Consider the following 11,681-nt stretch of genomic DNA (forward strand, 5'->3'; position numbering starts at 1 on the left):
TAAGCATAAAGTCGGTACAGCTGCACTATTATTTTAGGATAGTGGGCGCAGAGCCGGAAAGCTATGCAGCCATCTTGCAGGCTGCCAGCCACGCCCCTGCCAACTAACACCACTTTTCATTGATAGAGGTCACAGGGGGAGGGGCGAATGGTGGAGCTGGGACTAGTACTGCAGCTTTGGCAGTATGGACACTACAATCACCAATGGAAAGGTGTTCTATTGGTTGGGGTGCCCTGTTCCTCACATTATTCTGACAAGTTCTGAGCGCCCCTTTCCTCAGTGGCTCACCAGCAACTCTGTGACTGCCACCTTGAGGCCTGGCAACAGCTGCTCTGGCAAGGGTACAAAAGATTCAGAAACGTCTAATGCTACATCAGAATAAGTTACTAAACTGCAAACGTACTTCTCGAATTTCTTTGTCTTTTAAAGATTTCTCCTTTGATATTTCGACTAAACTGTGACTGGAGAATCTGAAAAGAGGCCTCTGGGAGTGGCGCTTAGATGTACACCACTGATTTGTTAGTGTAAGACTTCCTTAGCAGTGCATGGGATCTAAGATTGTACACACCTACTTGCCTGCGAAAAGCTTTACATAGGTGTTTTACCTATACATGTTTATTTTAGGTATCTCGCACACATGGCCCACAAATCCTACCACCTGTGCGGCCGCTATACGTGCCCTATTGTGAATGGGATGGATCTGAATAGGGTTAGTACAGGGGCGCTAGAAATGTGTTTGTAGGGGGGCAGATTGTGATTTTGTAAAGAATGCACTGGATGGAACTTTGAAGAAAGGAATGTGCTCTAAACCCTTGAAGCGTCTTTTGAGCTAGATGGAATTATAATGATCTTAGAACAATAATCGGACAGGCTCAAAGAATGTGTCAAAATAGTACTTTATTCTTTTTCAATAAAGCAGGCAAACAGGTAGACATCAGATTGATGCACGCTCACTCACATAGCAGCTTCATTACATGGAGGTGTTATACCCCAATTTGCATCATATATGACATCATTCTACGTGGCAAAATACAAAACCTATCAAGAGATGGGATTGGTTAATGGAACATATCTACTTATAGAACATATCATTGGCTATCTCTTGTCTGTGGTTAAACGAAGGTAGGCTGAACCCCTTTTCCCAAGGCTGTTTCAGGTAAAATGTCTATATAACAAAAGAATTCCACCGTTCGATTCTGCTTACACCATTTCTTTGCATTTAAATTGTAATTCTATTAACACGGGTGTCCACACCTGATATCATGTTTCCTACCTTAGACCTGACTACAAGAAATAAGGCACATAATATACAATAGGTCAAGAGAGTAGTAAAATAATTAAATGTATTGTACTCAATTTGAGTCATTCACGTATACACAATGTTAAATTATTGACACAAAAGACCAGGGGGCAATGCCCTGGAAAAAACATTTGCAATTATTAATAATTCCCAAAAATCTAAACAATCTATACACAGGGGACAGTGCTCTTGGAAGATAGAGTCTCAAAAGGCAGGAATCAAAGAGAAAAGATTGAAAACGGAATGAGGTCTAGAATGCCCCAAAATTACTTGTTAGAACCAACATTCTTCATACAGAAACTTAGTGTTCCCTGGCATCATAGAACCGTAATTCTACTCAAGGAAGTGTACAGGTGTAAACCTTATTCCGTTTCCAAATTAGATCTCAATCCTATTAGACGTTTCATGTGCAGTGGTTGCTGTTCACATTACTTTTAGACCAACAAGCATAATTCGTTTTGTAGGCAGTTCACTATATACAAAGAGGAAGAAAGAGTCTGCATGTTGTGTACATTACTTAATTTTGTAGGCAGTTCACTATGTGCAAAAGATAGAAGAAAGGGTCTGCCAACGTGTGTGTAACAAGGATGTTAGCACTATGTAAAATTGGGGACCAAAAAACAGCACAGGACAATAAAATAAATTGTTTCTTAGAACGTTGTTGTGCTCCTGAAGATGAAACACGTTTCGGCGCTCCTGGAAATGAGTCAGGGCACCTTCATCAGGGCATACCCATAGACCCTGTGAATATATGTAAATATGTGCATATTTTAGTGTCAAATCTGCATGAAGGCTGTATCATTTAAAAAGTCTCAGGGCGAACCTTCTGTGGCTTACCCAGATTTGGAGTGAGAAGGGTACTCAGTCTGCTGTGCACCCCCTGGGTGATGCACTGCGACAAAATGGCTGACTAAACGGTCCTCTAAATGTAGACCTCCTGTTGGTGGAGTCCACTGGTCCTGAGTTGATTAGTGTCCACTGATTACCCTTGTCGGAGAGGAGGCATAAGTCCTATAATCTGGGGACATAAAAAGCAAGGGTAGTGGTATCTGTGTGAAAATGCATTTATTCAGGTTAGCCATAAGCTCTGCCATGTTGTGTCATGCACTCTCACACCATCTTGCAAAATCTCCTATTTGAAGCTGCAAGTAATCGCCGCACGTGAGTGCTGAGAACGTTGTTGCAAAGAAATGAGCTCATTGTTAGTACAGCTTTGGATCTTGCACAGGCCAGACCAAGCGTGATTAAATATTCTCGTCTGCAGTTCTTAATTGCGTGGGTCTCACAAATGCACATACAAATAATAAGGATAGTTTATGACACAGGAGATGTTCTGTTCTGTTTTTACCTGCAAAGGGTTATCCTAAACAAACTGTAAAAACATGCCTCTACACAATAACCCACGGTCATGAAAACAAAGGATAATGTTGGTATGAATGTTTCCTTTCAATGAGACCAGTGACAACAGTCTGCTGTCTTGTAAGGCCGGAAAGTTAGAATGTACAGGCATAAAATCACTGACAAAAATGTATGTTTTCACAGAAAACCCTATATGGTGCAAGGAGCTGTATACTATGATATCTATGACATCAAACTCATAGCAGAACTCATGTAAACTGGGGTGAATAAAAGGATGTGATTTTCTTTCTGTAAATTGCTCACTTCTGCACAGCTGTTGGTGTTTAAGAACCTGGATCCGCTTGAAGCAAATAAACTCTGTTGTTTATACTAATTTCCGTCTCTGTTGGTCTTATCTCGTTTACAGTACAGTTACCAGATTTTGGTTTTAAAAAAAATCTGTGCAAGGGCGAAAAAAGATTAGAAAGGCTGAAAGAGTCCCAAACTCCCATATCAGAGCGGACCATGGAGAACCGCAATTCGATTCCAGGGTGAAGGGAAACACAGTATTACCCAATGTGTGGGAGTAGTAAGGTGAGTAACTGATGCAAATAAGATGCTATTATTAATGTTGACAGGCAGCTGGTAAGGATGGATACACCCTGCTCGTTTTTGGTCATCCTATCCGGATGTATTCCCATGCATGCAGCAGTGAATTAACTAAAGGTGACGTGAGGTAGTGCTCAAAGCAGAGGTCTGTGAATTGAACTTGTTTACCCTCAGTGAATCTGAATAGAGGGTAGCCATCGGCAAATACCGCCCTACTTGGCGTTCATGTCTTTATGCTCGAGACGAACGGTTCAAGAGCATCGTCTGCACTCTAGATCATCATTGTTAGCGGGCAGAGGAGTGCGGTGTGGCCCCCTCTGTATGAATGAATATAAATTAATGGTCAAGGCATTGAGAGAACTTACTGTGTTCACAGATGTGTGTCTCACTCTGCAATACCGGAAATACGGTCGCTGCAGTAGCAATAGCCTCATTGTTATGGCGACAGGTATCGTATATCTGTAATACCTTGCCATCCGTGCGTGCTTGCATCATTCCGTGTGTTTCATCTGAGTGCTGTGTTCCATTAAAATGCTACGCATCATTACCAAGGTAACCAGCATAGTGTTGTTGCTTGATCCCTAAGTATGATTGTAGGACTTAAAGATATCTCCATGATTGATATCATGTATTTGGTAAGGTGTCTTACTATAATCCGACAAAGTGTAGCAGAGATCAAAGGTTAGTATCCCTCAAGGCTGCACAGAAAAGATTCACGAATCCGAATTGCTAGTATTTTACTGAAGTTTATACTGCCCCATTTTGAAACCGACACAAGTTTTATATGATTATTATTCCTTGCTCCACCACAGGCTAGCGTGAGCAAGTGATAACAGGATGCAATCTGAAAGGTGCTTAGCCTATTGGTGCTCTCTCTCCCTCGGCTTATGTCCCTAGGTAATTGTACATCAATCGTGCTGATACTGGTCGAGGTCCTATGATGTATGGAGATGAGTTAAAGGGAACTGATATCCGGAAGAAATTTGTTTAAAACATTTTTGCTGCCACAGACAAATGTCTTTGCAGGGAAAGTATGCAGAAGGGTGAATCTAAGTAGTCTCACCATGTCCAGCTCCTCACTCCAAGCATGTTTAGATTACAGGTATGAATTCCTCATTTAGACCATTATTGTACGTGTCCAGTCGGTGAATCCATCTTGTTTCCTTCTCCAAGAGGCTTCTTTGTATGCTCGGTACCCCTTTAACTGTTTCCAGGATCCACCATAACAAATCATTAAATGAATGTTGGAGTTCAATATAATGATTCACTAGGGGTGCCAATGTGCTTTTGCATCGAATTCTGGATCTCTGTTCTGGTATTCTTGTGTGGATAGGTCTCGTGGTCTGGCCTACGTAGCTTAGTCCACATGGGCACTCAATGAGTTAGACCACCAGGCTGGTTTTGCAGTTGGTTAGATTGCGAAGTGTCCAGATCCTATCTTGAATGGCAAATGATTGGATCTTTTTCGTAAATTGACATTCCATGCAGTTTCCACAAGGTTAATGTCCAACAATTTTCCTTAAATTCCATAATCCTCTATGTGGTGCTTTCCAATAAATTGGGAGTGTACCAGCTGGTCCCGCAGATTTCTTCCCCTCTTGAGGGTAAGTCTTGGTTTTGGTTCTTCCCGGAGGACCAGTTGTACAAGTGGCCAGTATTTATGGATTCATTTCTTGATTTGGAATGTGTGAGTGCCATATGTAATGACACATGTCATTTGTTTGTTAGTTTCACCTGTTGCTATGATGTGTGGTGTCAAACGCTCCTCCCTGTTTGTAAATCTGGCATGACCTAGAGAGATGTTTTTTGGGGTATCCCCTTGCTCTGAGTCTTTCATCATGTTGTGTTGCATGGTCATAGAAATCTTCCAGAGATGTACAGTTTCATCTTATTCTTAGATACTGACCATATGGTAGGTTTTCTTTGATGTATGCTGGGTGATTGCTATTAAAGTGCAGCAAAGTGTTTCTATCACTGCTTCTGTGCTTTTGTGCTGTAGACTGCATTCTAATTTATCATCCAATGTTTAATCATCAGATCCAGGAAGTGTATTTCTGTGTTGCGGTATTCCATGGTGGATTGGATATGTTGATTACATTTGTTGAGACAATTAAGACATTATTTTAATCTTTCTTCTGTATCATCCCATATAAACACCACATCATCTATATCTTTTTTCCAGTCTTTGATCTGTTGTCTGAATGGGTTTTGGCCAGAAAGCACAAATTGAGACTCATGTTTCGCCATGAACAGTATTGCAAAGCTGCGTTCGAATGCAGCCCCCATTGCTGTTCCTTTTGTCTGTAAATAGTATTGTTGATTGAACACAAAGAGGTTTTGACACAGGGCTAGAGTCATGAGTTCCACAATTAAGTTGTTCAGAACCCTGGTTTGTAAATTATATGTATTGAGATGTTCTCTGATAAATTTGATTGGTTGGTACTGGGGGATGCTTGTATATAAGGATTTTATATCCATCGTGACCAATAGTTGTTTTCTTGGGATCGAATTGCATTTATTAAAAAGTTTGAATACTGTGCATAGTATTCCATAGATAAGTTTCCATAAGGGTGCTCATAGGTTTTAGAAATAAGTCTACAAATGTACATAAAGGTTCCAGAATGGAGTCACATCCTGATATTGTCAGTCTTCCTGGGGGGTTCTCGGGATCTTTGTGTATCTTAGGTAAGGCATAAAATGTGGGAGTGTGTCCCTGAGTGCTCTTCAGAAAGGCTGCCTCATTATCTGATATCCGCCCCCTCTGTAGTCCATATTCTACAGTCTTAAAGATATTGTGGGCCAGATCTTTACTCTGGTGGGTTTTCTTTTAGCAATCTTTAGCTCTTATTGTATTTAAAAGTCATAAGCCATTTTTTCTATATTGTTCGGCTGTCATTATAACTATGCCCCTGCCCTTGTCTACTTGTCTGTGGGTTTAATAACAAGATCAAGATTGTTTGTCAAGGTGTTTAGTTCTGCCCTCTTCTCCTTAGAAATATTGTGTCTCTTAGTTGCTTTTTCTGTTTAGGTTGTGCAAATTCTTCCAAAGACATTTTTCAAATGTTAAAATATCTGTGATACCTGATTGCCTTGCGGGGTAAAAGTAGAAGATGGGTGTAGTCCTGAATCAGTTTATCTGATTTCTTCTGGGTGATCCTTAAAAAAGGAACATAGTCGTATTGTCCTCAGGAATCTACGTATTTCCATTTATGTGTTGAACCAATCCGTTTGGGAAGATGGCACGAATTACAGTCCTTTAGAGAGTATCAAGATCTGTGCCTTAGTTAGTTCTGCTTTATACCAGATTGAAAATCTGTATTGTCTGACTTTCATCTGCTATTGGAAGGATCGTCTCCTCGTTCTCATTTGTCTCCTTCCAGTCTCGATCATTTGTACCCATGGCCCCCAAACATCTCCTTCGAAACCGGCTCTGCCTAAAAAAGGGGGGCATAGGGGTTGATCATTCCTAAATGCGGGCTGTTGATAATGTCTACTATTGTGTGAGTCACTGCTGGAATCAAAAAAGGTGACCCACCTGCGTCACCCTGGATTTCTCAGTTGTGTTGATGATAGTCCTTGTCTATTCAGATTGTCCAGATAATTGTCTGTAGTGTAGAGATATATTACTTCTAGCTCAAATTCATGAATGTCTTTTGGCTGTTTCTTTGTTTTCTTTGTTATGGTTACTGACTTAAAGTCATCAAAAAGTTTATTGATGTCTCGAAGTTGTTCCTGGGCATTGGTTATCAGTGTATTTGTAAGGAATTTCTCTTCCTCTGAGTTAACTCTCTTTGTATTCTTGCACTTATTCTTTGTGCCGTGGTAATTGTTCGGACCATTAGGTCCCTGCTACACTTAGTCGTGATATGGCTGAAATGATTCCTTATTATTCAGGAAGAGATATAGTTTGTTTCTGACTACTGGGCAGTTTGGTATGATATTGGCCTTAAGATATTCACATAGGAAGTGTCCATGTAATTCAGTTCTAAAGTTCTTCCTTTTTAGTTTTAAAAGCTCATCACTTGCGTTGTATCCAGTGATGGGATGGTTAGTACCTGTCGGATCAAATAGTGATGGGCCCCTTGTCATCTCAGAGGTTTGTAATTCTGTGTAGCTCAACGTTGCATTCTGCCATGCTCAGTTGGATTGTGATGGTGGTAGTATGTGATCATGTAGTATTAGTTAAGTATGTCACTGTGCAGGGGGGCGTGGCTTGGAAGCCATGTGAAAGGACGTGCCTGTACGGGAGCTCCCGCTGATCCGTACATAATCCGACTGATACCGCGCAAGGACCGCAGTGATTTGGCAGAAAGTGGGAAGACTGTGAACATGAAGTCCGGCTGCACGCGAGGACACATTTTTACACGGGTTCGTGGTGCGCAGGTGTACTTAAGAGCCGAATGAAGCACTGGTGGCGAGATCACGACTGACGACAAAATGGCCGCCGCCGCTTGACGAGGGGACAAAGGAGCGGTGGATTGGGATCACAGCATACGTGCGCCCTCTCAGCGGAACAAAGGGAGCGGCGCGACCTAGCCCATCTGGGGGGAGCGCCGTACAACAGCGCTGCCCGAGGCTGTGGGGCGAGCTGGGACTCTCAACTGTGTCGTGGTGTATGGGCACGGTGCCTCCCTGGCCTGGACCGGAGCGCTGCCAGAAGGACGCTCCTGACTGGAGATATGTCGAGCAAACCTTTGAGGGTGAAGAATAAGCAGCCTACGCTCGACGAATACGCCAAGACATAGCCTGGCCTGGAAGGTGCCAGGAGCAAGGATAAAGCTCAGACCAAAGAGATGGCCGCCGGGGGTGCGAACCAGGAGGTCCTTGCTGCGATCGCGGACCTGAAGGCAACGTGGGAGACCAAGCTCCAGCTTGCTGTGGTCGAATTGAAAACTGCTTTGGAACTACAGGTCGGGGCGGTGCAGGAGGACGTGAACCTCCAGAGGCAGGATGTACGAGCCCTTGCTGAGCGCACGGAAACTCTGGAAAAGGAGATGGGCCCTACTGTGGTGGACTGCACTGCATATAAGAGCGATATCCATGCCCTGGTGCAGCGGGTGGGTAACTTGGAAAGTAGGGCCGAAGAGGCGGAAGGACGCGCTCGGAGAAATAACGTTCGCATCGTGGGCCTGCCGGAGGGGGCTGAAGGCCAGAACCCCACGGAGTTTATTGAGAACTTGCTGCTGCAGGAGATCGCTGGGGGAGCCCTGTCGCAGGGGTTTGCGGTGGAGAGGGCGCATAGGGCCTTGAACAGAAGACCACCGCCGGGGAACCCACCTAGGCCTGTGATCGCCAAGATCCTTAACTATCGGGATCGGGAAAGGATCCTTGAGCACTTTCGTAAGGGGGGCGCCATACAGCGAGGAGAGGCGGCCATTACTGCTTACCCCGACTACACCCTGCAAGTGCAGCGTAGTCGCATGAACTTTGGGGCGGTCAAGAGGCAATTGCGGGCAGCGGGGTACAAGTATATGTTGCTCTATCCGGCCAGATTGAAGATATTCTTTAAGACTAAAACACTGTTTTTTGACACTCCGGAGGAGGCCATGGAATGGCTCGATGCACAAAATTGTCCTCAAGAGCCAGATGAGCGGATGGCGGATGGAACGGGAAGAGATAAGTGACGCTGCGGGCCCGGTTGGGCGATGAATATTGGGACTGGAATATAGTTGGTGGGACTTTGTCATGGTAGTGTATGCGTTAGGACTTCGAAACATGGTCCATGTGTGCGGATACGGAATTGTGGGAGGGGAGCCTCCGGGGACTGTTCTTTGTACCCCAGTTTGAGTTTAGGTTAGTCACGGTGTGTGGGGTGACACCCTGTCGGGTTCTCTACTTGGGTTCCAGAGAGAACCGAACACAGGGATGCCTGAGATCCAGGGATGGAGCTGGGCAGTTGGTTGGGTTAGGGGGGTGGGGTGGGTCAGTTTTTATATGAGCCTGGGAGAGAAACTGGGGATGGGGGCCCTTGCGGTAGGGGGGAGGCGAGTGGACCTGGGAAAGGGATGGGAGCTACTGATGCATCATGGGGGACCTTAGGATACTAACGTGGAACGTTAGAGGGCTTAACAGCTACCTTAAGCGTAACAAGGTCATGTTGTACCTAAAAAGACAAAAGATAGATATCGCCTTGTTACAGGAGACACATCTGACACGGGATAAACTGGAACTGGTGGGGAGAAAGTGGAGAGGGACTGTAGTTGGATCCACATATTCTGCCTATGCTAGAGGTGTGCTGATTTGGGTTGCACCACATGTCCCGTTTAAGCTACTTGGGGAGGTTGTGGAGTCTGATGGGAGGCTGGTCATGGTAAGGGGGCTTGTGGAAAATAAAGTAGTGTGCGTCATAAATACCTATGCCCCCAACCGTGACACGGCGACATACTTTAGGACACTGACCACTAGACTGGGTGAGGGGATGGGGGGTCCTGTGATTTGGGGAGGGGACTTTAATTGTGTACTAGACCCCAAGGAGGACAGGTCAGATGACAGGGTGGACAGGCCCAGCCCGGCGGCTAGGGTACTACAGGCGCTGCTGGTAGACCTAGGCCTGACAGACGTGTGGAGAACGAGACACCCTGGCGTGAGGCAATATTCGCATTACTCGGCCCCGCACCAGTTACACACAAGGCTGGATTACTTTTTCGCCACTCCGGACGTTGTCGCGGAGTGTGACCAGATAGACTACAGGGCGAGAGTCCTTTCGGACCACTCGCCCCTGGTCATGCGCTGGCAGCTTTGTCCTCCACGTGCGCGAATTCCAACATGGCGCCTTAGGGCGGAAGCGCTCAGGGATCCAGTCTTCAGAGAGGAAGTGAGGGAGGAGATAGTTGCTTACTTTGAAGCGAACACAGGCAGCGTCAAGTCGGCTGGTACTTTGTGGGAGGCCTTTAAGGTTGTAATGAGGGGGGTTGCCATTGTTAAATCCAAAGGATTAATGGGAGGAGTCCTGGCAGATCTGCGGAGGGCCGAGATTGAGTTGGAGAGAGAGCTGGGGGAGGGGGAGACGGACATGGAGGAGGTCATTAATTTGCAACAGAGGTGCGCAGAACATTGGGACAGGCTTTGTAATCTGAATTACAGGAAGTATATTGAGAGGTTGCAGGCCGGGGGAGACAAGACGGGCAGGCTTCTTGCTTGGCTGTATAAGAGCGAGACCCCAAGATCCCCGATCCGATCAGTTATCACTGAAAAGGGAGTGGAGCAGGACACCCAGGAAGGGGTGAATGGAGCATTCGCAGAATATTATCAGACATTATATGAGGATCGAGAGGGGGGAAGCCGGGAAGAGATAGAGGTAGTACTTGAAGACATAGGCCTGCCCAAGATAAGTGACGAAGAGCGAGAGGAGATGGATGCTCCGATCACTCTGGAGGAGCTGCAGGAGATTGTGCGGCAGCTACCCACTTGTAAGGCCCCAGGTGCAGATGGGTTCCCCAGTGAATTTTATAAAGCATATGGGGAGGAGGTGCTCCCGCCCATGCTGGAGATGTTTAATGAAGCGTTCGAGGTGGGGCGGCTGCCGGAATCACTCAGGGAGGCGATTATAGTACCGCTCCCCAAACCCAATAAACCGGGGCATGATTGTAGCTCCTACCGGCCCCTGTCGATGCTGAACCAGGACAGCAAGATCCTGACAGCTGTCCTGGCGGCCAGAATGCGGAGGGTAATAGGCAAGCTGATCCATCCTGACCAGACGGGCTATGTCCCGAACAGGAATATTACTCACAATCACAGGCGCCTTCACAGGGTGGTGGAACGGGGGGCAGTGAGGACAGCGAAATGGCAATAGTGGCGCTGGACGCGGTTAAAGCGTTCGACTCCGTCCGATGGCCATGGCTGCTGGCGGCTTTGGGGCAGTTCGGACTGGGACCATGCTACATGAGGTGGGCCGAGTTATTATATAGTGCGCCTCTGGCTAGGGTCCGCACGGGTGCAGTAGTGTCAGATAGATGGCAGTTAGGCAGAGGTACCAGGCAGGGATGTCCTTGGTCCCCAATGTTGTACATACTGGCCCTCGAACCCTTAGCAGTTTACCTCCGGCAGCAGTATGATCCGGTGGGCATAGAGGTGGGAGGAGAGTGCCATCTTATATCCCTGTATGCAGACGATATGCTGTTATACCTGAAACATCCAGAAGAGAATTTGCAGTATATCTTGGAGGTATTGGAGAGGTACGCCTGGTTGTCCGGCATAGCGGTTAACCCTCAGAAATCTGTATTATTCCCGCTGGGCAGTTATGTGGGGATACCGGCGGAGAGGTTGCCGGTGCTGCGGATTCCGTGGGCAACGAGCTCCTTCCGGTACTTGGGCATTGACGTGTATCACACGACCGAGGAAGAACACAAGTATAACACTGAACTAGCTGTGGGAAAGATTGAGAGGTGCATGAGGTTCTGGGAAAGATTGCCTTTAGCTATGATGGGTCGCGGAG

The sequence above is a fragment of the Ambystoma mexicanum genome, chromosome 10, assembly GCF_040938575.1.
Source record: "Ambystoma mexicanum isolate Mex_15411 chromosome 10, UKY_AmexF1_1, whole genome shotgun sequence".
NCBI lineage: Eukaryota > Metazoa > Chordata > Amphibia > Caudata > Ambystomatidae > Ambystoma > Ambystoma mexicanum.